The 27639-nt window shown below is 39.6% G+C and overlaps 1 protein-coding gene across 1 annotated transcript in view; it reads right to left on the bottom strand.

Moving 5' to 3' along the window:
• SLIT2 (slit guidance ligand 2) overlaps positions 1-27639 on the bottom strand; it is a 391090-nt gene that overhangs the window by 33609 nt on the left and 329842 nt on the right.

Below are 27639 nucleotides of genomic sequence, written 5' to 3'. Positions count from 1 at the left end.
ATACAAAGAGTTTTTTCCAACATATACATGATGAGCTATTTTTAAACAGGGCTTATTTAAAGCTTTTTACTTTCAATTAATGTTACTTTCAGTAATACACCTTGATGGAATGTATTCAATATAAATTATCAGCCAATGATGATGAAATCATTTTCAGTTTTCTAATCACCTCTATCTGGTTAAATATAGGTTGTTTACAGTAGCCTATGTCCAAGGCAGTTTAAATATCATTCTATGTATTTTTCACTTTTTATCCAAATAAGAAATAGTTTTAAAATACGAAAGGGAGGATTGGTTTATGTCTTATTTATTTTGATCAATCCAATCCAATCCAATCCCATCCAAATCATAGTTCAAAAGGATTTACCATACGATGCTGTGCTAGATGCTAGAGCTTACAAGAATGAACACGATGGACTTTGCTCTCAATCAGTTCTCAACCCACCAGTAGAGACAGTCTGGCCTTGAGATGGAACGTAAAGATGTGAAACATAAAATTTCATTGCTAAGAGAAGAAAACAGAGTTGACTATTCTCCAGGAGGTATTTCTCCATAAATGTAATGTGGGAAGGAGTGAGAAAGGAGATGGTTCTAAGAAACTCTTGACTGACAATTCTGTAACCAACAGCTTTAAGACTAAGCATGCCAACTTGAATGTGAAAGCTACATCAATGTCAAACATTCCTTATCTTCCAGGGGATCAATTTTATGAGAATATCATAGCAGCAACATTAATCAATATTAATAGCTATACTAATTGCTTTATCATTCAGTACAAGCAATACTAATTGCTGAAGTTGTGTGTGATAATTCATAGTGACCATTATATAGCTATACATTTGACTCTGATAGCTGACTGACTGATTACTTCTAAAGGATTTATCTCCATTTAAGTATCATCAAATATTATAGTACTAACAAGCATTGCAAAAACATTCTCTGCATCTCACTACTACCTGACTCACTTTTAAAACTCAATATTCTACCCTATACTCTTGTCATCTGTGTCTATTCACTATTTGATGAATTTATCTCAACTCTGTGTGCCTGGGGTAATGGTGTTTCCTTTTGCTGTAGTAACTTGAATAAGTTCTGTTGTTGATTTTCCCATTCATTTTATAGCCCCTTCTTATGAAATCTTCCTGCATCTTTTCAACCATCTGCTACATGTCAATTTCTTGACGATGTTATACATCAATTTGTTTCAGTCATTTTTATATGTCTTTGTTTCCCTTTCATATGTCATGTTTGCTTATACCTTTCTTATGGCACATATATTGTATGTATTTATTTATTGAAGTCTAATAAACATATATTTAATGCCTACTACTATGTATCTGTTTCAAACATTGTACAAATAAGTAGTCATTAAGTTTACGACAACCATATAAGGTAAGGTTGCAGGGTTGCCCTGTTTTGGAAGCATTGAATATTTATTAGTGTTTATCTCATTCATTTTCTTCGTAAGATCATTGAGAGCAGAATGCTTAGAATATTCGTCTTTATACCTTTCTATAGTATGGTAATGGTAACATTAAAAATCTCATTATTTAAAGAAAGATTCATGCTTTAAAGAGCTTTAAAACAAGAGCTTTAAAGCAAGAACTCTATCTTGTTGGCCTACATACAACCTGAATTTTATTCGTGTCTTTAGATATTTTTCTGCTTAATTTTTACATAATAATTAATCATGTATCATTAATAATAACTAGCATATGATTTTTCCTTTAAACCATCACATTAACATTTTCCTGACCAAATATTAAAAATAAATGTTTGCACTGAACTGTTTATTTAATTTGTTCTAGTAATATTGGGTTCTGCTGTATTTGAGCAAAGGCTGCTTTTAAAGTTCAAGTAGTGTCTCACTGTGCTAAGACATGGGCGCTCAACATAGGATGGGAAATTCGGCAACCCCAGAGACAAATGCAGGCTGGTATATCTTTCCTCAACCAGCAGAGGAAAGTCAGACATTTGATAGCTGCATCAGTTTTCTGGGAAGAATGGAAATACAAGGCACTAACAATAATGCGCTCCCATGCTTTTAGTTACTATTGAATGATTTCTCCCAAACCTCACAGTATTGAGAGGACATTGTATACTTTTTCTTTGGTTTTTATTTTTGGTATCTGTGTAGTCAGAGCTAGTACTGAGTTAGTGGAAAAAAAAAAGGGCAAATAAAGCAACCGAATTTGATTTTTTGATGGTCTAGGGCTTGCCTGAAATAATACCATCAACGGCTAGTGTATGAGGTTACAGAATGGAAAAGTGGAAATACTCTTTATTCTACTACACAGTGTTGAAATCTCTGAACTTTTAAGCAGGTTCATATATATACATACACACACACACACACACACACACACATATATATTTGGCTGCACCCATGGCACGAGGAACCTCCTTTGCCAGGGACTGAACTAGATTACAGTAGGGACAATGCCAGATCCTTAAGTGCTAGGCCATCAGGGAACTCCCAGGTCTTAATATTTTTAACACGTCATCAGGAAAGGTAAGTCAGCCCACTGGAGTGGTTAAAGGCAATGTGGTTGAATCCAGGTTAAATTTCAGTGCATGTGATTCCCTAAAGAAACAGGAGTCTAGACAAACTTTGACTTCACAATTTGGCTCTAACCTACTCCACAAAATTCCAGGAAATCCTATTTATTTGCTTTCAGTCTGGACCCTTAAAAGTTCCCAATGACAAAGCAACAGGATGGAACACAATGCTTCCCTGGCATGTGTGATTTCACTTTTGACCAGATGAGCAAATTAATTTTTCTCAAGCTTCTAGTTTTCAGTGCATGTGTGTGTGTGTGTCTGTGTGTGTGTGTGTGTGCATAACTGCATTGATTGTGTTCTGGAGAAGAAACAGAAGGATCAAGCAGGAAGCATAGTGTTACTTCTTCAGGATAACAGAAGTTAGCAAAGATTAACCATAACTTGTGAGGAAAAAGCACCCCAGGTCCTCAACAGAAGCATCTTTTTTTTTTTTTTTTTCTTAAACTGATTCAGTATGTATGTATGTATTTATTTATTTATTATTTATTTATTTATTTTAGGGCTGCACCCACAGCATATGGAGATTCCCAGGCCAGGGGTGGGATCAGAGCTTAGCTGCCAGCCTACACCAAGCCACAGCAATGTGGTTCAGAGCATGTCCGAGACCTACACCACAGCTCACTGCACCTCTGGATCCTTAACCCACTGAGCAAGCCAGGATTGAACCCGCACCCTCATGGATGCTGGGCGGTTCATTAACCACTGAGCCATGACAGAACTCCCTGATGTCAGTTTTTAGATCACCTCTTCCTGTTTGTGTCTGCCAGGTAAGACGGTGGAGAGCGGGACTGGAAACGGCCAAGTTCAGCAGTTGCACTGGTGAGAGCCATGAGAACCAAGCAGGAGTGCTGCCCATTTCCCTCAGCAGAGGCGATTCCTCAGAGGCCAGGAGAAGAATGTAACTCGGTGCTTACTGAGCTTCTCTAGGTGTGACCGTTCTGAAGAATGTGGTAATGCGACCCTACATCCTGGCTTCCTTGGGACAGTCCGGCTGTAGACCGCTGCCCCTGAGTGATTTTCAATAGTGTCCCCAGGCACTCACACAGAGGCCCTGATTTGGAAGACAAAGGCTCTGGTCCCCTTGTGGGTAGGGTAGTAAATGCTGGATCATCAGAGTCCAACGGTCTCTTTGAAGAGTGAATCAGCATAAAGAGATTCTAGGGAGAAACTACTCTTAAGTGGGTGAAATGACATTTGGTTTACAAGCTATTGGTTGGAATGACTTTTGCAACTTACTCAGTATTAAAGAGGGACTGGTTGCAGGGTAGTGAACCGTTTATTCTCTGGGCCCCATTTGTCATGAGTAAATGAGGTTCTGGATCGAAGTTGTGCAAAGTTAACTGTGGCTATAAAAATCTTAAAAAACAAGGGAAAATGCTCTGAAGAGATGAGTAATGCAGCTAGTAAGTTAAGAAAAGGAGTGTCATGATGCAGCTGAACAAAGCGACAGTACCGTATTCATGATAAAAATAGTGTCAGGGAGTTCCCGTCTGGTGCAGTGGTTAACGAATCCGACTACGAACCATGACGTTGCAGGTTCGATCCCTGGCCTTGCTCAGTGGGTTAGGGATCCAGCATTGCTGTGAGCTGTGGTATAGGTTGCAGACGCGGCTCGGATCCCAAGTTGCTGTGGCTCTGGCGTAGGCCGGCGGCTACAGCTCCGATTCGACCCCTAGCCTGGGAACTTCCATATGCCGCGGAGCGGCCCAAGAAATAGCAAAAAAAGACAAAACAAAACAAAACAAAAACAACAACAAAAAAATAGTGTCAGGATCTGTCCTGATCCCACCAAGGTACCAGCACTGCGAACATCAGTTCCCATAAGCACCTTGATGTTCTTAAGGGAAACAGCACCTGAAACTGTTGGCCTCCTGCTTCATTTTAGGTCCATGGCCTAATTTAATGTTCCTTCCTTCTTCTTCTTTTTTTTTTTTTGCTCTTTTGCCTTTTCTAGGGCCACACTCACGGCAAATGGAAGTTCCCAGGCTAGGGGTCAAATCGGAGCCGTAGCTTCACAGCCACAGCCACAGCCACAGCCACACTGGATCCGAGCTGTGTCTGTGACCTACACCACAGCTCATGGCAACGTTGGATCCTTAGCCCACTGACCAAGCCAGGGATGAACCTGCATCCTCACGGATATTAGTTGGGCTCGTTACTGCTGAGCCATAATGGAACTCCTGCCTATGGATTTTTTTTAAAGATTCTGGTAGCAAACCATTAGATTTTAACATTATCATACATTCTGAGAGCAAACTATGTATGAGACTTATGTTAATGCCAGGAGTGTATTAACAAAAAACACATCTGTGTTGTCATGGAGCTCACATCTGAGAGGAGGTGGAGAAAGATATTGAAGCAATCATTTCATAAGTAACTGTAAACTGCTGGAGAGATGAATGCCAATAAATGTCCTGATGCTCTACAAGGGGGACTGACTGTGAGGAGCTTTTGCTGAAGAACTAGAACTTGGATTGAGAGTGAGGGGAATAAGAGCATCCATTGTGCTGGAGGACATGGAGAATCTGAATTCCGAGAGCCTGGGAGTGAGCCTGGAGAGCATGGTGACAGAGAAGGCCACAGAGGTTGGCAGGGGCACGTGGTACAATGTCTTCACTGGGTGAGCAAATGGGTGCCACTGAAGGGTTTTAAGAAGGAGGCTGGTCATCTGCCCTTTGAAAAGAACATTCTGACTCTAGCAGAGGAAGGATCTCACAGAAGCAGATAGAGATGGATATGAGTGGTGACTTAGTTTGTACTCAGGTGGTGGCAGAGGAGATACGGATGGCCTGGAGAGGTGTTTAGGAAGCAAAATAAATGAGGATTTGCGATGGATTGGGCGAGGGTAGGGGAGAGAGGGAAGGCTGTCTGGGACTTCTAGGTTTGTGGTATGAATATTTGGAAGTACCCTTCAGTGATCTAGAGAACACCGAAACGACTAGGTTTCCAGGAACAAAACCCAAGGCTTTAAATTATAGTCATGTGGTGTCACAGGTTGATCCGTACACTCCCCTCTCCCCTCCGCCCACTGCACACCTCAAAGGATATGGTAGCATCTTCCAGGGCCTCAGAATGTGACCTTATTTGGAGACAGGTTTTTGTTTTTGTGTTTTTTAAACCGGCATGATCAAGTTAAGATGAGGTCATTAGAGTGGCCTCAAGCTGGTATGGCTGATGCCCGTAGAGGGAGAGGTCACGTCACTTAACACAGAGGGCAGCCCACCGGAGACAGAAGGAGAAAATCACCATCTTCAGATCAGGCGGAAAGTCTGCGACGGATCCTTCCCTCAAGGCCCTCAACAGAACCCACCCTGCTGAGACCTCAGCTTCAGACCGCAACCCTCCGGAACTGTGAGACCAGAGACCTCTGCGGTTTAAGCCACCCAGTTAATGGTACTTTGTTACAGGGCACCAGCAAACCAGTACAGGCGGTGAATTCTAAATTGCTGGTGGTTTATAGTGGGGACCACACCTTTCCACTTATGCCACTACTTTTTTCTTCTCTTTTCTCCCTCTCCCTTGCTTTCTTTCCTTTCCTCCCTCTGCATTTCTTTCTCTCTTTCCCCTTTCTTTCCTTCCTTCGTTCCTTCCTTCTTTCCTTCCTCTTTCTTTCCTTATTTCATTTGTCAACTTAAGAAATACACACAACCTAAAAGTTGAGAGTTAAGTTTCATCTGGGGAAAATGAGGACTCTAGCCCAGGACGCAGCATTTCAGACAGCTCTGAAGAACTGCTCCAAAGAGGTGAGTATTTATGAGTTTTGGGGAAGGGGAAGGCACATGCAACCAAGCACGCATTTTACAGAAGGTTGCTGCTAGTCTCAGGAAGGTTACGAGTATTCCGGAGAAGAGCTGCCACCATGAAGGATTTTGGTGCTTCTCTAGATACGAGGAGATGCAAGAATTGGGCTCAGAAAATCTTCTGACAATATCTAACTATCCGAAGACCTGTTCTGCCCGTTTTTCCAGAGCACAGAGAGCCTCACTCCTGATCTCCCCCAGAGCTCCTCTCAGGGGTGCTGAGGGTCAGCAGCTGCAGTGGCTTGAGATTCAATTCGTGTAGTGGCAGATGGCAAGTGCCCATCTGAAATTTTCTTTCAGGTTTTTGACCTTCTCCTTTTTTTTTTTTTTTTTTTTCTTCAAGGGCTATACCCGTGGCATATGGAAGTTCTCAGACTAGGGACTGAATCAGAGCTGTGGCTGCCTACCACACCACAGCCCGCAATCCAATTGAGCACATCTGCAAACTACACCGCCGACCAGGTCCACCCTGATGGGCCGGATTGACCCACATCCTAGATCTAATCAGGCGTACACCCACCTCCTGAACTTCTCTACTTCTCTAACAGAGTTGTAAAAGCATGCATAAGGAGAGAGTGGTCCCTGGCTAGCTTTGCTTCAAAGAGTCAAAGGTCATAGCATGTGACCATAGTTGAGCCTATATGCTGCCAGGCAGGTGCCTCTCTGTCAGCACTGGTCTTTTTTTTTTTTTGCTTTAGGCTGGCCACAATAGAGGTTCCCAGGCTAGGGGTTGAATCAGAGCTTATGTCACTGCATGGCCCTACCTCCCCCAAGCTACATCCACAGCCACCAGGCAAATGCAGGATGACATACAAACAATACTCAAAGCTGGCATCCTTGTGGTCTAGCCAACTACCAGGCAAACCACCCAGAAATCCCAAAGACATCAAAAGCTCATGATAAGTGCATGACATTTGAGTTGAATCTTGTCACTGAAAATGATTTACATTTTCTATACACACACTCAAATTTCTCAACCATGCTTTTTCTCAAAAATACATTGGTTTAACTTATAGCATTGTTGAAAATTCTTGAACTACAGTGATTCTTTGACAAATCAATGACTAAGGAAGATGTTATATCATCTGTGAGAGTTAATATCAAATGTTTCCTGGAACTAATTAGAATAGTATAAAAAGAAATTAGACACTTATATAGTAAGATGAATTTACATGTAATCTGGAGTGAGCATTTTTTATTTGACCAAAATACAAAGCTACTTTAGTCTAACAATTTTCATAATAAAATGTTGGGCAGAAAATATACTGGGCTAGACCCAGCAAATAATTAAAGGATGTGAATGACAAAGTCCTTCTCTGGGGAAGTTATAATCTGGAAAAAATAGAGAAATAAGACAGATGTTTAATTTTCTAGATCCCTTAAGTTTCATTTAGTGATTGGAATGTAGACAGCATCATGCCCTACAAACTGGCTGAATGACTATCGTTATTTTTTTATTACTGAAAATTACATTACACAGATGCAAAGTTCATTATTACCCCTAAAGAGACTTCTTCTCTTGGAAGGTAGACTGTGCTATTCAGAGAGAAGATATTTTTGAAGAGTTATTGGGTGGACAATTAGTTGCTTTCTATTTACCAAAAAATCTGGGCAACGGCATGTCTTGCTGAGGCTTATTCAGTTCTCAAAGCCTGCTTAGCAGTAAAGAGGCTGGTCACTGTCCTTGAATCAGTATTTCGGGAATTTTCCAATTCAAACTACTTTGTTTAAAATATTCATTGTTTTATACTAGTAGAGCAATAGAAAAGCATGGGTTTGCATGAATAAATATCTCATTTATATTTCATCAAAAGTTGGCCCTGAAAATTCAGGTTGGCCATTGTGTCTGTGGCTACAGAAACAATTTAAGTTATGGGTACATGGCATTGTTAGAACACTGAACTGTCACTAGTTTTGATGAGGTAACCAGATAGGTTTCTGTATTCCCTGAAACAGAAAGAATCTCAGAGCCCATTCTGGGGTTCATGGATTCACGTAGGGGGTGGCGAGGATCCTGGGCTGACACTGCAGCCTGTTCTTATCCCTCTTCATAAATCGAACCAAGCCAGTGCTTTTTTTTTTCCCCCTTAATATGAAATTATCATTAATGTTGATAATCACGGAAAGGGAACTTCTGACAGCAATCTGAATACCTGAACCATATACTAGTGTTAAATTTAATCTGTTATGACATTTTCAAATATGCTTACGACAAGGGAGGAAGTCTGTGGAATTCCTCACAGCAACCCAGGGCACAGATTTTTGGAGGGTCAAATGCATCATGCTTCAAATATTTACATGTCGAGCTCTTGTTGGGCTCAAGAAGAGCCTGGAAAAGGTCCTAATTTTACTCTATTTGAATCGGCAGAGAAAGGGAAGGTGCTAAACAGTCTTTGAGACAACACAACTATTGTTATCTGTGACTAAGAAGAGCCCCTTAGAGCATAATATTGGCAACTGTATACTATAGGAAAAGGAAATCTGAATGCTTTTCATTTTTATTCCTTTATTATTATTCTTGAATTGTGTACATCTTACAGCTGAATAACATATACCCAAAAGATAAACGAACAGGTAATAAATAGTCACAAACTGAACCCACTCATGTAACCAGCATGCACATCTAAAACACACCATTTGCCGTCATTCCAGAGGTCTGACTACAAGGTTAAGTAATCACTACCCCGACAGGACCAGAGATTAGTTGTGCCTGTTTTTGAGCTTGACGTAAATAGAAGCATTCAGTATGCATCCCTTAATGTCTGGCTTATTCTGTTGCTTTATGTTTGAGAAAAATAATTCTCAAATCTTCACAGTCTCCAAGGCCTTATAAGTTTAGAAGAAAAAGGCTTTGTTTCTCTTCTGTGACTTATTACAACAGCTCGACAGAATACTCCTTAGCCACATCCATCAAGTTAAAACAACAAAAGGAGAATCAACCTAGAGAATGTACACTTCTATCAACTAGTTTATAAAGAATAATTGTCATCCATAAATGAGAGCTGCAAGCATAACCATGCAAATTCTAGGCACTCTTTGTTGAATTGCATGTCTGATTACCTTTTACAAAATGTCTTCATATACAAATAACACGGATATACTTTATTTTCACATATATTAGGCCAAATATGATTTTCAGTGAGAAGACTTTGCCAGTCATTGTGTGAGATTTTAAGGTGACTGGAAAGATATAAAATTAAGAAGTTCTTTCTCTTTTTTACCTTACCTTTAAATTACTTTTTAATAATTTTACAGTCAATAAATTAATGAAGGAATACATGTATAGGTAGCTGTTCATGTCCAAGAAACTATTAGAACTTCCATTTGCTCAAAGTGTTTGGATTTAAAGCCACATTGGTTAAAAAAAAGTCAGGAGTTTGCTGCAAATCCCTATGTTACAGTTTGTCCTTTTAAGGTAATACTTTGCTAACTGGTAGAAATTTTTGTTTAATAACCAAATGTGGCATATCATTTACACTTCAAGGATCTTTTCCCATTGTTTAAATAAATGTACTCTGCTAGGCATTACATCAACATGATATATGATAAGTTAGGTTGTTTTTTTATCCTGTTTCTTAAAGAGAGCTAATTGTACTAAAAGTCTCATATATTTTCGATGAAGCCTTTCTATGTCTCTAAACCTGTGATACAAAGAGTTTTTTCCAACATATACATGATGAGCTATTTTTAAACAGGGCTTATTTAAAGCTTTTTACTTTCAATTAATGTTACTTTCAGTAATACACCTTGATGGAATGTATTCAATATAAATTATCAGCCAATGATGATGAAATCATTTTCAGTTTTCTAATCACCTCTATCTGGTTAAATATAGGTTGTTTACAGTAGCCTATGTCCAAGGCAGTTTAAATATCATTCTATGTATTTTTCACTTTTTATCCAAATAAGAAATAGTTTTAAAATACGAAAGGGAGGATTGGTTTATGTCTTATTTATTTTGATCAATCCAATCCAATCCAATCCCATCCAAATCATAGTTCAAAAGGATTTACCATACGATGCTGTGCTAGATGCTAGAGCTTACAAGAATGAACACGATGGACTTTGCTCTCAATCAGTTCTCAACCCACCAGTAGAGACAGTCTGGCCTTGAGATGGAACGTAAAGATGTGAAACATAAAATTTCATTGCTAAGAGAAGAAAACAGAGTTGACTATTCTCCAGGAGGTATTTCTCCATAAATGTAATGTGGGAAGGAGTGAGAAAGGAGATGGTTCTAAGAAACTCTTGACTGACAATTCTGTAACCAACAGCTTTAAGACTAAGCATGCCAACTTGAATGTGAAAGCTACATCAATGTCAAACATTCCTTATCTTCCAGGGGATCAATTTTATGAGAATATCATAGCAGCAACATTAATCAATATTAATAGCTATACTAATTGCTTTATCATTCAGTACAAGCAATACTAATTGCTGAAGTTGTGTGTGATAATTCATAGTGACCATTATATAGCTATACATTTGACTCTGATAGCTGACTGACTGATTACTTCTAAAGGATTTATCTCCATTTAAGTATCATCAAATATTATAGTACTAACAAGCATTGCAAAAACATTCTCTGCATCTCACTACTACCTGACTCACTTTTAAAACTCAATATTCTACCCTATACTCTTGTCATCTGTGTCTATTCACTATTTGATGAATTTATCTCAACTCTGTGTGCCTGGGGTAATGGTGTTTCCTTTTGCTGTAGTAACTTGAATAAGTTCTGTTGTTGATTTTCCCATTCATTTTATAGCCCCTTCTTTATGAAATCTTCCTGCATCTTTTCAACCATCTGCTACATGTCAATTTCTTGACGATGTTATACATCAATTTGTTTCAATCATTTTTATATGTCTTTGTTTCCCTTTCATATGTCATGTTTGCTTATACCTTTCTTATGGCACATATATTGTATGTATTTATTTATTGAAGTCTAATAAACATATATTTAATGCCTACTACTATGTATCTGTTTCAAACATTGTACAAATAAGTAGTCATTAAGTTTACGACAACCATATAAGGTAAGGTTGCAGGGTTGCCCTGTTTTGGAAGCATTGAATATTTATTAGTGTTTATCTCATTCATTTTCTTCGTAAGATCATTGAGAGCAGAATGCTTAGAATATTCGTCTTTATACCTTTCTATAGTATGGTAATGGTAACATTAAAAATCTCATTATTTAAAGAAAGATTCATGCTTTAAAGAGCTTTAAAACAAGAGCTTTAAAGCAAGAACTCTATCTTGTTGGCCTACATACAACCTGAATTTTATTCGTGTCTTTAGATATTTTTCTGCTTAATTTTTACATAATAATTAATCATGTATCATTAATAATAACTAGCATATGATTTTTCCTTTAAACCATCACATTAACATTTTCCTGACCAAATATTAAAAATAAATGTTTGCACTGAACTGTTTATTTAATTTGTTCTAGTAATATTGGGTTCTGCTGTATTTGAGGAAAGGCTGCTTTTAAAGTTCAAGTAGTGTCTCACTGTGCTAAGACATGGGCGCTCAACATAGGATGGGAAATTCGGCAACCCCAGAGACAAATGCAGGCTGGTATATCTTTCCTCAACCAGCAGAGGAAAGTCAGACATTTGATAGCTGCATCAGTTTTCTGGGAAGAATGGAAATACAAGGCACTAACAATAATGCGCTCCCATGCTTTTAGTTACTATTGAATGATTTCTCCCAAACCTCACAGTATTGAGAGGACATTGTATACTTTTTCTTTGGTTTTTATTTTTGGTATCTGTGTAGTCAGAGCTAGTACTGAGTTAGTGGAAAAAAAAAAGGGCAAATAAAGCAACCGAATTTGATTTTTTGATGGTCTAGGGCTTGCCTGAAATAATACCATCAACGGCTAGTGTATGAGGTTACAGAATGGAAAAGTGGAAATACTCTTTATTCTACTACACAGTGTTGAAATCTCTGAACTTTTAAGCAGGTTCATATATATACATACACACACACACACACACACACACACACACACACATATATATTTGGCTGCACCCATGGCACGAGGAACCTCCTTTGCCAGGGACTGAACTAGATCACAGTAGGGACAATGCCAGATCCTTAAGTGCTAGGCCATCAGGGAACTCCCAGGTCTTAATATTTTTAACACGTCATCAGGAAAGGTAAGTCAGCCCACTGGAGTGGTTAAAGGCAATGTGGTTGAATCCGGGTTAAATTTCAGTGTATGTGATTCCCTAAAGAAACAGGAGTCTAGACAAACTTTGACTTCACAATTTGGCTCTAACCTACTCCACAAAATTCCAGGAAATCCTATTTATTTGCTTTCAGTCTGGACCCTTAAAAGTTCCCAATGACAAAGCAACAGGATGGAACACAATGCTTCCCTGGCATGTGTGATTTCACTTTTGACCAGATGAGCAAATTAATTTTTCTCAAGCTTCTAGTTTTCAGTGCATGTGTGTGTGTGTGTCTGTGTGTGTGTGTGTGTGCATAACTGCATTGATTGTGTTCTGGAGAAGAAACAGAAGGATCAAGCAGGAAGCATAGTGTTACTTCTTCAGGATAACAGAAGTTAGCAAAGATTAACCATAACTTGTGAGGAAAAAGCACCCCAGGTCCTCAACAGAAGCATCTTTTTTTTTTTTTTTTCTTAAACTGATGTCAGTATGTATGTATGTATTTATTTATTTATTATTTATTTATTTATTTTTAGGGCTGCACCCACAGCATATGGAGATTCCCAGGCCAGGGGTGGGATCAGAGCTGTAGCTGCCAGCCTACACCACAGCCACAGCAATGTGGGTTCAGAGCCATGTCCCGAGACCTACACCACAGCTCACTGCACCTCTGGATCCTTAACCCACTGAGCAAGGCCAGGGATTGAACCCGCACCCTCATGGATGCTGGGCGGGTTCATTAACCACTGAGCCATGACAGGAACTCCCTGATGTCAGTTTTTAGATCACCTCTTCCTGTTTGTGTCTGCCAGGTAAGCACGGTGGAGAGCGGGACTGGAAACAGGCCAAGTTCAGCAGTTGCACTGGTGAGAGCCATGAGGAACCAAGCAGGAGTGCTGCCCATTTCCCTCAGCAGAGGCGATTCCTCAGAGGCCAGGAGAAGATGTAACTCGGTGCTTACTGAGCTTCTCTAGGTGTGACCGTTCTGAAGAAATGTGGTAATGCGACCCTACATCCTGGCTTCCTTGGGACAGTCCGGCTGTAGACCGGCTGCCCCTGAGTGATTTTCAATAGTGTCCCCAGGCACTCACACAGAGGCCCTGATTTGGAAGACAAAGGCTCTGGTCCCCTTGTGGGTAGGGTAGTAAATGCTGGATCATCAGAGTCAACGGTCTCTTTGAAGAGTGAATCAGCATAAAGAGATTCTAGGGAGAAACTACTCTTAAGTGGGTGAAATGACATTTGGGTTTACAAGCTATTGGTTGGAATGACTTTTTGCAACTTACTCAGTATTAAAGAGGGGACTGGTTGCAGGGTAGTGAACCGTTTTATTGCTCTGGGCCCCAATTTGTCATGAGTAAAATGAGGTTCTGGAATCGAAGTTGTGCAAAGTTAACTGTGGCTATAAAAATCTTAAAAAACAAGGGAAAATGCTTCTGAAGAGATGAGTAATGCAGCTAGTAAGTTAAGAAAAGGAGTGTCATGATGCAGCTGAACAAAGCGACAGTACCGTATTCAGTGATAAAAATAGTGTCAGGGGAGTTCCCGTCGTGGTGCAGTGGTTAACGAATCCGACTACGAACCATGACGTTGCAGGTTCGATCCCTGGCCTTGCTCAGTGGGTTAGGGATCCAGCATTGCTGTGAGCTGTGGTGTAGGTTGCAGACGCGGCTCGGATCCCAAGTTGCTGTGGCTCTGGCGTAGGCCGGCGGCTACAGCTCCGATTCGACCCCTAGCCTGGGAACTTCCATATGCCGCGGGAGCGGCCCAAGAAATAGCAAAAAAAGACAAAACAAAACAAAACAAAAACAACAACAAAAAAATAGTGTCAGGATCTGTCCTGATCCCACCAAGGTACCAGCACTGCGAACATCAGTTCCCATAAGCACCTTGATGGTTCTTAAGGGAAACAGCACCTGAAACTGTTGGCCTCCTGCTTCATTTTAGGTCCATGGGCCTAATTTTAATGTTCCTTCCTTCTTCTTCTTTTTTTTTTTTTTGCTCTTTTTGCCTTTTCTAGGGCCACACTCACGGCAAATGGAAGTTCCCAGGCTAGGGGTCAAATCAGAGCCGTAGCTTCACAGCCACAGCCACAGCCACAGCCACACTGGATCCGAGCTGTGTCTGTGACCTACACCACAGCTCATGGCAACGTTGGATCCTTAGCCCACTGACCAAGGCCAGGGATGGAACCTGCATCCTCACGGATATTAGTTGGGCTCGTTACTGCTGAGCCATAATGGGAACTCCTGCCTATGGATTTTTTTTAAAGGATTCTGGTAGCAAACCATTAAATTTTTAACATTATCATACATTCTGAGAGCAAACTATGTATGAGGACTTAGGTTAATGACAGGAGTGTATTAACAAAAAACACATTTGTGTTGTCATGGAGCTTACACCTGAGAGGAGGTGGAGAAAGATATTGAAGCAATCATTTCATAAGTAACAGTAAACTGCTGGAGAGATGAATGCCAATAAATGTTCTGATGCTCTACAAGGGGGACTGACTGTGAGGGAGCTTTTGCTGAAGAACTAGAACTTGGATTGAGAGTGAGGGGGGATATAGAGCATCCGCTGTGCTGGAGGGACATGGAGAATCTGAATTCCGAGAGCCTGGGAGTGAGCCTGGGAGAGCACGGTGACAGAGAAGGCCACAGAGGTTGGCAGGGGGCACGTGGTACAATGTCTTCACTGGGTGAGCAAATGGGTACCACTGAAGGGTTTTAAGAAGGAGGCTGGTCATCTGCCCTTTGAAAAGAACATTCTGACTCTAGCAGAGGAAGGATCTCACAGAAGCAGATAGAGATGGATATGAGTGGTGACTTAGTTTGTACTCAGGTGGTGGCAGAGGAGATACGGATGGCCTGGAGAGGTGTTTAGGAAGCAAAATAAATGAGGATTTGCGATGGATTGGGCGAGGGTAGGGGAGAGAGGGAAGGCTGTCTGGGACTTCTAGGTTTGTGGTATGAATATTTGGAAGTACCCTTCAGTGATCTAGAGAACACCGAAACGACTAGGTTTCCAGGAACAAAACCCAAGGCTTTAAATTATAGTCATGTGGTGTCACAGGTTGATCCGTATACTCCCCCTCTCCCCTCCGCCCACTGCACACCTCAAAGGATATGGTAGCATCTTCCAGGGCCTCAGAATGTGACCTTATTTGGAGACAGGTTTTTGTTTTTGTGTTTTTTAAACCGGCATGATCAAGTTAAGATGAGGTCATTAGAGTGGGCCTCAAGCTGGTATGGCTGATGCCCGTAGAGGGAGAGGTCACGTCACTTAACACAGAGGGCAGCCCACCGGAGACAGAAGGAGAAAATCACCATCTTCAGATCAGGCGGAAAGTCTGCGACGGATCCTTCCCTCAAGGCCCTCAACAGAACCCACCCTGCTGAGACCTCAGCTTCAGACCGCAACCCTCCGGAACTGTGAGACCAGAGACCTCTGCGGTTTAAGCCACCCAGTTAATGGTACTTTGTTACAGGGCACCAGCAAACCAGTACAGGCGGTGAATTCTAAATTGCTGGTGGTTTATAGTGGGGACCACACCTTTCCACTTATGCCACTACTTTTTTCTTCTCTTTTCTCCCTCTCCCTTGCTTTCTTTCCTTTCCTCCCTCTGCATTTCTTTCTCTCTTTCCCCTTTCTTTCCTTCCTTCGTTCCTTCCTTCTTTCCTTCCTCTTTCTTTCCTTATTTCATTTGTCAACTTAAGAAATACACACAACCTAAAAGTTGAGAGTTAAGTTTCATCTGGGGAAAATGAGGACTCTAGCCCAGGACGCAGCATTTCAGACAGCTCTGAAGAACTGCTCCAAAGAGGTGAGTATTTATGAGGTTTTGGGGAAGGGGGAAGGCACATGCAACCAAGCACGCATTTTACAGAAGGTTGCTGCTAGTCTCAGGAAGGTTACGAGTATTCCAGAGAAGAGCTGCCACCATGAAGGATTTTGGTGCTTGTCTAGATACGAGGAGATGCAAGAATTGGGCTCAGAAAATCTTCTTCTGACAATATCTAACTATCCGAAGACCTGTTCTGCCAGTTTTTCCAGAGCACAGAGAGCCTCACTCCTGATCTCCCCCCAGAGCTCCTCTCAGGGGGTGCTGAGGGTCAGCAGCTGCAGTGGCTTGAGATTCAATTCGTGTAGTGGCAGATGGCAAGTGCCCATCTGAAATTTTCTTTCAGGTTTTTGACCTTCTCCTTTTTTTTTTTTTTTTTTTTTTCTTCAAGGGCTATACCCGTGGCATATGGAAGTTCTCAGACTAGGGACTGAATCAGAGCTGTGGCTGCCTACCTACACCACAGCCACAGCAATGCCAAGTCTGAGCTACATCTGCAAACTACACCGCAGCTCGAGGCAATGCAGGATCCTTAGCCCACTGATGGAGGCCAGGGATTGAACCCACATCCTTATGGATACTAATCAGGTTCGTTACTGCTGAGCCACAGCGGGAACTCCTGAACTTCTCTAATGCTTCTCTAACAGAGTTTGTAACAAGCAATGCATAAGGAGAGGACGTGGTCCCTGGCTATGACCTTTGCACTTCAAAAGAGTCAAAGGTCATAGCATGTGACCATAGTTGAGCCCTATATTTGCTGCCAGGGCCAGGTGCCTCTCTGTCAAGCACTGTGAGTCTTTTTTTTTTTTTGCTTTTTAGGCTGTGCCCACAGCATATAGAGGTTCCCAGGCTAGGGGTTGAATCAGAGCTGTAGCTGCTGGCCTACTCCACAGCCACAGCAATGCAGGATCCAAGCTGCATCTGTGGTCTACACTACAGCAACACCAGATCCTTAACCCACTGAGCAAGACCAGGGATTGAAGTCTCAACCTCATGGTTCCTAGTCGGATTCGTTTCCACGGCGCCATGATGAGAACTCCAGCACTGTGAGTCTTGGGTGATTTGGACTGATCAACCCTTGTCCCTCTCTCCACGGAGAGTTGGTGTTAACAAGTGAGCTTTTCAGGACAGTCTACCCAAAGAGGAATGAAGATTCACCTCTCTTTAGGGTATTAAAGGAGACAAAGGCAAGAGAATCACAAACCACTGTGTTTAGAAGAAGGGGAGAAAAGTGAGTCCAGCATCTGTTTTATCTACTTTATAATAAATCTGGAGATTGGCTTGGACTTTGATAGTTGCAATCAAAAATAACTACCAACATCTCTGCTATCGTTTATTATAAAATTATAATCCTGAAGGTGTTTTATTAACTTATGTCAAAGACATCAAAAGCTCATGATAAGTGCATGACATTTGAGTTGAATCTTGTCACTGAAAATGATTTACATTTTCTATACACACACTCAAATTTCTCAACCATGCTTTTTCTTAAAAATACATTGGTTTAACTTATAGCATTGTTGAAAATTCTTGAACTACAGTGATTCTTTGACAAATCAATGACTAAGGAAGATGTTATATCATCTGTGAGAGTTAATATCAAATGTTTCCTGGAACTAATTAGAATAGTATAAAAAGAAATTAGACACTTATATAGTAAGATGAATTTACATGTAATCTGGAGTGAGCATTTTTTATTTGACCAAAATACAAAGCTACTTTAGTCTAACAATTTTCATAATAAAATGTTGGGCAGAAAATATACTGGGCTAGACCCAGCAAATAATTAAAGATGTGAATGACAAAGTCCTTCTCTGGGGAAGTTATAATCTGGAAAAAATAGAGAAATAAGACAGATGTTTAATTTTCTAGATCCCTTAAGTTTCATTTAGTGATTGGAATGTAGACAGCATCATGCCCTACAAACTGGCTGAATGACTATAGTTATTTTTTTATTACTGAAAATTACATTACACAGATGCAAAGTTCATTATTACCCCTAAAGAGACTTCTTCTCTTGGAAGGTAAACTGTGCTATTCAGAGAGAAGATATTTTTGAAGAGTTATTGGGTGGACAATTAGTTGCTTTCTATTTACCAAAAAATCTGGGCAACGGCATGTCTTGCTGAGGCTTATTCAGTTCTCAAAGCCTGCTTAGCAGTAAAGAGGCTGGTCACTGTCCTTGAATCAGTATTTCGGGAATTTTCCAATTCAAACTACTTTGTTTAAAATATTCATTGTTTTATACTAGTAGAGCAATAGAAAAGCATGGGTTTGCATGAATAAATATCTCATTTATATTTCATCAAAAGTTGGCCCTGAAAATTCAGGTTGGCCATTGTGTCTGTGGCTACAGAAACAATTTAAGTTATGGGTACATGGCATTGTTAGAACACTGAACTGTCACTAGTTTTGCTGAGGTAACCAGATAGGTTTCTGTATTCCCTGAAACAGAAAGAATCTCAGAGCCCATTCTGGGGTTCATGGATTCACGTAGGGGGTGGCGAGGATCCTGGGCTGACACTGCAGCCTGTTCTTATCCCTCTTCATAAATCGAACCAAGCCAGTGCTTTTTTTTTTCCCCCTTAATATGAAATTATCATTAATGTTGATAATCACGGAAAGGGAACTTCTGACAGCAATCTGAATACCTGAACCATATACTAGTGTTAAATTTAATCTGTTATGACATTTTCAAATATGCTTACGACAAGGGAGGAAGTCTGTGGAATTCCTCACAGCAACCCCAGGGCACAGATTTTTGGAGGGTCAAATGCATCATGCTTCAAATATTTACATGTCGAGCTCTTGTTGGGCTCAAGAAGAGCCTGGAAAAACGGTCCTAATTTTACTCTATTTGAATCGGCAGAGAAAGGGAAGGTATAAAAAAAAAAAAAAAAAAACTCCATAATCTATTAGAAATAAGATTTAATTTCTTGAAAGTACACTACTAGAGGGCAAGGGATAGACCCTTTATTTACATCTTCGAATCTTTTCACTGCCATTGCATTTACTAGAGAATTATCTGGCACAAATCAGATACTCAATGGCTGTTGAAAAATGTGAAAGATAGAAGGCATGTGATGCTTTTCAAAATAAAATACTTCATAAGTGTTAATGAAGGAGACCCAGATGGCATCAGGGGTAATGGAAAGAAGCAGAGAAAATAAGGATTACTGGTAGCAGATTTGTGTTCTGAGATCCCAGCCTCAGATACACTCCGGCAGGCTGGACTAGAGTTGACTGGTATCCTGGCAATTTTGTCTGCCAAACAGTGACTATCCCAATTGGAAACAGAAAGAATGAACTCTGGAATCAAGAGGAAGTATGAGTGTAAATGGTAAGTTTGAGAAGGATTAAGATAAATGGACCTGAATGTTTCTCATTACCTAATTTTTAAAATTCTGTACAATTCCTCGAAAAATTGTGCATTTCCCATTTGGTCCTTTTTCATATAAAGAATACCATCCGCTCTCCTCTCACAGACTTCACGATGTAGCAGGGAGATGGGTGAACTGTATTAGAGGGTGAACACATCTGTTGGGATTACGGGAGTCAGCCCAGGACAGGTTAATTGAATTGGACCTGAAAGCAAAGTATTTCTGTTTCTTCCTCTTTTGCTGAGCCAAGCCAGTCCTGTTTGTTCTATACTCTGCTCCAGGTTGTAATCCCAGGCGCCAGAGTATATGAACACAACATGAGAAGATGTCCAGTCTCCAATCTGAATATTTACTATCCTTATCAGTGGTGATGACAATAATAGGATTTATTTCCATCAGTAAGTAAAGGATGACTTATGAATAGCATATTTCTGCTTCTTATTTTTTTTTAAAGAGTTAACTCTTCCTGAAGATTCCTATCAATGATAATCCAATGCTTTATTTTTTATTTTTTATTTTTAATGATTTTTATTTTTTCCATTATAGTTGGTCTACAGTGTTCTGTCAATTTCTACTGTACAGCAAGGTCATATATATGTATATAATTTTTCTCACATTATCCTCCATCATGTTCCATCACAAGTGACTAGATGTAGTTCCCTGTGCTATACAGCAAGATCTCACTGCTTATCCACTCCAAAAATGCAATAGTTGGCATCTATTAACCCTAGACTCCCAGTCCATCTCACTCCCTCCCCCTAACCCTTGGCAACCACAGTCTGTTCTCCAATGCTTTCTTATTTGTGATATCCTAAAATTTATACTATCAATCACCAATAGTTAACTGACCTTCACAATATGATCGATAAACTATCCAGATCATACCCCCTTCTCTAAATTTAATTAAATCCAGCAGTTAGTGTAGGAATGTAGGGAACTGATCTTGAGGGATCATGAATTTTGGAGGACACATTAGCCACAGAGAAATGTCCTCTTGGTGCAAAGGGTGTGCAAAATGGGACACTACCAAATGTGCATAAGGGACATCACCAATGTGTAACCTTATGAGATAAAGCTTAGCATCATTCAAAAGAGGCTCAAAGAAATGTGCTATAAAGGTAAATATTAGGCTATGTCCAAAAAGGGAATCATCTCATGGTCTCATTTTTGTTCTAACTGATAGGAAATGGGTTGCTTTGTAATGCTTGTTGGCTAGAAAGTATGATTAATCTTTGTATTCATAAAAAAAATCCTTTCTCTTTATTTAAGAACTAGTCAAGGAGCTATACTTTGCTGGTAACTTTCTTGGAATATGAGAAGTAATGGCTCTGTACTGGTGAAATAACTGACCTAATCTGAACTTGCAAGGAAGGATCAAAGCCAAAGAGTCTGCCTGTAGACAAAGGTAAAGTTTGATGCATTTTCACATCACTTTTGATGCTCAGCAGAGTGTCCTGCATAAGGTATTTTCTCAGTAAATACCTCCTGAATTTTTAAAATGTAAAAAACTTACCTCCCCAGATAAATAAACAAAAAAGGAGATGTTTTTTTTAGTACTTCCTCACTGGAACACTGCGGCTAAATAATGTAGCCAATTCCAACAGCTACTGAAACTACAGAAATATTTAACTCCATTTTCAAAAATAAATAAATCCAAATTAGATTGAAGAAGGTTTGGTTAAGCTAAACGGCTGTTCTGGGGTCAGTGGGCTCTGTCTATTAACTAAAGAGCCAACAGGATCTTTAAAATATTTTCTGAGATTCAAATGCATTTAAGAAGGCTTTGAGAGGTTGGATGATGAATGCAAACCACACAGTGTAATTAGGCTGCCAAAGCACTCTCTCTAGTTAAAGCAGACTGCAAGTGTGACTACAACTATAGAGACTTTGATAAAGACCTTACCTGTCTCTAGGCAGAATCACTAACAGAGTCACAACTATTAAGAGATCATGAAAATTAAAAAAATACACACATAACCTAAAAAAATACAGCCACATTTAACAGTTTAACATATTTAATATTTCCTTATATTTCAACGTAGAGTAAGAGGGTAAAGAGAACCCATGACTTATTCCTAAATTAAGTCTTTCCTTTGGAAGTGAGCACGGCAAATACGATGACGAGACAATAATTAAAAAGAGATACTCCTGAAAACTAGAGGGAGAGAAATTTCCTTCATGCATATAACTTATTTTGGGCAGAATTCTCTCTATCAAAATTCCATCAGAATTCTTCTGCCATTGGGAATGGCAGCAAATCATCTAACCACATCACTGCCGTGGTCATGGTTTGAATTAAAGATGCAAAACTTAAATTTGTCCTCTATAGTGGCCCTTGATACTTCTGGAGTATAGACATTTAACATTTTTGAGTGTTTTCCTACATATTCTTCCATGTTTTCCTCAAACATCTCAATGAGGTGGGACAGATATCATTAGAGACTGTGAGAAGCCCCAGAGTCGATACATTTTAGGATAAGAAATTTGAGCTTTTCCCATTAGCTTCACAAATTCATAGGCATCCCACCTGCCCTGTGCGATGGAAAGGCAGCCGTGTCATCAGGGGAATCAATTAATTAACTGTGCAGGCACTGATTACTCACTTTGTTTTTTTCATATGTGGATAAAGTAGATTGCTTGCCTGCACATAAATTTTGTGGCTATGGCTTTACTCTTTTCAAATGTACACAACGGTCAATTATGTATAGCATGCTGAAGAGGCAGCAGAAGAAAAGCCTGTTTGGCACAAAGGATTAGTCAGAGCCACTGTGGAATGTGAAAAGATGCCAAGCCTGGGAGATGGCAGCAAATAAGAAGGGACTGGGTCCAGGGGAAGGCCCCCAAATGAGAGTGAGCACATTGGTTTGCATCTGGACTCCTGCTTACAAGGTATGTGTCATTGGGTAAGTGCTTTGTCACTGTTTTATGCAAGTTATTGCTCAAATATTTATTGCTTCTAGCTACAGTGTTCCTTTAAATTAACTCTATGTTGGCTGATAAAAGAGCTTCTTTTTATTTAAAAAGTTACCCTTTGTGCTATAAAGAAGCTGAAATTCCATTTCGAGTTAAGTTTGGGGTTAAAAAAATAGAAGATGGTTTGACTGCTTTTAGAAGCAAATTCGGTCAGCAGCAAATTCTTGGAAATAAGAGGCATCTTTCATAACATAAGCATGAGATTTAGTCAACACATGAAGCCATGTGGTCATTTAAAACCTATCATACTGCCAAGCTTGTTCCTGAGAGTATAAATAACTATTTAAGGACATATTCCTGTGACAGAATAATTGTCATTGTGTTTTCTGAGATAGAACTAGACCTCGGACAACTCTGCCCCAACCACCCATTGCTTCAGGACGTGTAAAAAGAAAAGATGGCATTTGACCAAGTATTGGATGCATTAATCCACAGGGAATTTACAGGCTATATTTTTTACTTTCTCAAATAGGAAGTAATTTTTTGCAAGTTTTTTACCTTAACTCTGCACACAGTAAGAGTAAGTGACCAAACCAGTAAACCATCTGAACAACTCAACAGGGAAAAAAAATGAAGTCCTTAGCAAGAGGAGGTAGAGCTGCTCTCTATATAGCTCATGTTAGCCCTATAATCTTACTGCTAAAACCTTAGATAGTGGAGCTGTTCAGAACAGCACCCTTTTAGGACACTGTGCCTGAACTTGGCACTTGAAGACTTTTGGTAAGCTGAATGAGTCCAAAGGCAATGTTATGAGGTATAATTCTGAATCTTTATGGTAACAATTTTACAAAGATCCCATGATGACTCTCCAGACGTGCTGGTCACCCTAAGCACTCCAGGACTTCCTTTCCTGAACCGTGACTTATTTGGAAAGCCATAATATGCCCATGGTTAGATGCGGTTCTTTTTATGCTTTAAAAATACTGTCTAATACCCATGACATTCTGTGAGTTTGACAATGCCATTTAGGAAATCAAGCTCTTGGGCTCTGTGACTTTTCTTTTATAAAATGTTTTAGTAAATGCACACATCTTTTAATATTTTGTAATGATTCAAATTACTACAGCAATTCAAGTTATGGGAAACTGTCACTATTTAATTTTTTTCTAGCTACGGCCTATCTCCTGTACTAAATGACATGTTTTTCATTATAAAAATGATACATGTTTGTGATAGCTCTAAAAAAGGACAAGCATACAGACAAGGAGAAAGGAGAAAAGATTAGTCTTTCTTTTTAGCCACTCTTTCTGTCTTCTCAGAGAGTTTCTTTCACCGCCTTCCAGAAACTGGTAAAGTGCATTTCAGATCCTCTTTTGATAGTGTTTGGCATAGCTATCCACATATCAGGGATCTGAATGACTGATTTGACATATTGATTTCCGATTTCATTTTTGTCAACATTCCTTTTACCTTGTACACACCATGAAACCTACGTAGCTTTAAAAGAAAGAGGGAAACTAAAATAAAATCATAATAGACTTAAAAGGCAACTGACCTTTTTCCACCTCATTCAGATTAGCAGCTGGCAGCAACAAAGACAGAAGAGACAAAAGACTTTTTACATTGCGGTACAACAGCAGAGCACAGAAAGCCAAAGCACAGCATTAACAACAGAGAAGCCCAGGGGGAGAGAGCAAACCGAAGCAAGGCTTAGATTTCTTACCTACAGCCGGGCCAAACGCACAGACAAGGAGAAAATGAGGCAAAAGGCAGACGCCATCACAGGAAGCAAGTGGTCTGTGGCTAAATCAGGTGATTTAACAAGGGGCAGCTTCACTTTGTCAGATAGGCACACAATGGTTTGTGGGTGGGTGTTGGAGGTTGGGAAACAGAGATCATGGAGCCACATGGAAAAATTAAAATGTTCTGAATTTTTTCCCACAAAATACAGTCTTACACACCCAACTTATATGGAAACTTTCATTAAGTGATTTTGCGCCACCCATTAAGCAATACCCATAGTTAAGATGTGATCAATTTTGTAGCATCGTTGTATGTGGTCCTGTGAGGAGAGGGTTCATTAAGAAACAGTCTTGGCAGAGCAGATCCGGGGTTCTGACTCCTAAGAAACATGCAAAACCACATTTTCCAATGCAACACCTAAGTTCATATCAGAGTTTAAAAGGTGTCAAGTTTTTCAATGTTGCAGGGGTGCCATGTTTATAATGTTCAGTTTTACAAGTTTTGAGCTAGTGCAATATGATGTATTCCTTGAAAATTTACTTTCAAGACACGCCTTATGCCTTGTTTTTAGAAAGAATATGATGATTTTTTTAAAAAAAGATCAACTATAACCAAAACCACGATCTCTTAAACTAAATTAAAACCCTAAAGTAGATTTTTATATGATTTTTTTAGCAATTTCAGCGTCTTACTTAATCTTTAGCATAGTGATTTTAACTTAGAATCATAGTGAATTAATCTTTTCAAAAATTAATATTGCCTGAAGAATACTAGCAATCCACAATTGCATGTTATATACAGGACAGAGTATGAACTGAATTAGGCAGAAATGAATAGTCTGAATGACTTGGGGGAGGATATAGCAAGGATTACCTAACAGAAAAATAAGACCGATCCTTAAAATTTATGTTGCCAATTCCCGCAGGAAAAAAGGACAGGGTTTTTTTCCTTTAATAAATCAGTAACTATTTACTGTGAAGTTCTGGTTATGTGGGCTTAAATAAGTTGAATAAATTTCACATTGGCGGTGCATTTTATTTTGAAAATGTGTAGCTATGTTTTATAGCCTGTGCATCATATCATGACCTCTCTTTCAGACTGCTTTCAGCTCTCTGAATTTTCTCTATTAACAGACCATATCCACTCTGATGCTTGACATGAGTGCCAAATGTAAAAACTTTCACCATAATAATTTACAAGCTTTTCCTATGAAGTCTTATTTGCTCCCACTGAAGAGTTCATTTTCTCATTGAACGCCTCAGAGGTATAGAGTAAAAAAATCTCCAAACAGAAAATCAACTTGTGACTCGAATGGTGTTTAAACAAGGACAACATCATTATATTCCCCGAGCACGGTAGGGTTTCTGTTCCAAGATCTCATGCTCATTAATCAGATCTAAAAGAAAACACCCATAGCATAAGAAAATGCCTCCCTAACTGCAGCCCTGGATGAAACAGGATATAAAACTCTAGAGTCCAATGTATACCTCCCTAGGATGAAAGGCCACTTATGTAACACAGATTTCAAAATCTGCTGATGGTTGTTGGACATTTTGTAAATGAGCTCATTTCACATATGAACAAAAATGCTACAGTTAATAGATGAGTTACTGACATGCGTGGTTTGATGTCTCCTCTAATGCCAAATTGTCAAACTCGTCACTGCTCACAAAACCCAACCCATAGTTATTCTGATGATATCTTCATGTTTTGAATGCTATGAACTTTCTATTGAGTGCAATATTTTTGTTTATCCTTAGCCCAACTTTCTATTGAGTGCAATATTTTTGTTTATCCTTAGCCCAAATTAAGGCAAACTGCTATTTGCAATAAATGTGATTAAAAAGACTAGAAGAGTCTCAGTTCTTGTTGGGAACGAAAGGGCTCTTGGCAAACATGTCATGGCAGGTTCCCACATGATAGCTTTTATAGATTTCACGTTTTGGCTAAAAAGTGGTTGTGCTAGGCTTTTGAGTTCTTTGGATATATTTCCAAGAAAGAGATCTGACACAGGGAAATGAAGCTACATCACATTTCTCAAAGGAAGCTGCATTGAACTGAATCACTTCAGGAGGGAGAAAACGTGTGTTCAAGAAGGTTAGGTGTAGGACAGGAGCTTGGAAATTGAAGGGAGAGAAGGTAAGACAGAGACTCAAAGAAATGGATAAGGACTGAGGAATAGCAAATCTAAAGTCAAAGTGGGACCCCTCCCAAGTAACTCAAAAGAAGCTGCCGCCTTATGTAAATTACCATAAAAAAGGCATGTAAGAACCCCAAAAAACAGCAGTGCTCTCAAGGCTAGGTTTCATCAGTAAGGGGCTATAGAAAAATCCCTAGCTTCTGTGCTCAGATACATTGGCTAACCAAACTGTCCAATTTGTCCTGGTCAAAGTGGGTTAGCTTAAAGAAGCCTTTGAATTAAGTTCTTTCAGTAATGATTGGAACGATGGGATAAGAGTACTATTCTATTTTAAGAAGGTAATAGGTACAGATTTTAGTGCAAGTACTGGGCTGCTTGCTTGCACAAGTCTCAGTTAGCCCATCCTATAAAAACGTAGACTCTCAGGGCAGCTCCAAGGGGCTCCAGGATCTGTGCACTTAGACTAATGGAAAGTATCTGAGGTGTGACACAGGTACTACTGGGGTGAACCTCAAAGCTAAATTCTTCCTGCTGTGTTAGAATGGGTGCATGTTAGACATACTTGCTATCCTGAATTAATGCAAAATAACAAGGAATTCAAATTCTGGCCACTGAGGAGTCCAAGGGCTGTTATATATGTAATGGAGCAACTGATTGTACAACATATTCAAATTTCTACTGGAAACTTAGTGTATTGCTTCCAATAGCATCAGGTGCTTCACTGGTGTAAAAAAAAAAAATCGTTTACCATGGAAAAAGGAGCTGCAGAATTTCACAAACAGATCATTCTATTTAGCATTTTCCCATTAAGAAAAGTACCTCTGAAAATGCAAAGTTTGAGTATTCCATAAAAGCTTAAACTTCAATGCTTTTCTACCAAATCTCTGTAAAAGTTAACCATACAGATGTGCTTGCAGTTCACCTGGTTAGAGATAATACTGTCAGTCATCTAAGTAGCTATTTTACCCTCTGCTGTTCTTAACTATGTATATGCAAATAAATATAATTCATGAAAAACATCCGCTAAATGAAAATGATAACTTTGAATTGAGTGACTGGAGAATCTCCTTCCTCATTT

This window comes from Sus scrofa, chromosome 8 (assembly GCF_000003025.6).
Source record: "Sus scrofa isolate TJ Tabasco breed Duroc chromosome 8, Sscrofa11.1, whole genome shotgun sequence".
In the NCBI taxonomy this organism is placed as follows: domain Eukaryota; kingdom Metazoa; phylum Chordata; class Mammalia; order Artiodactyla; family Suidae; genus Sus; species Sus scrofa.
This window is presented reverse-complemented; position numbering and strand designations above follow the sequence as displayed.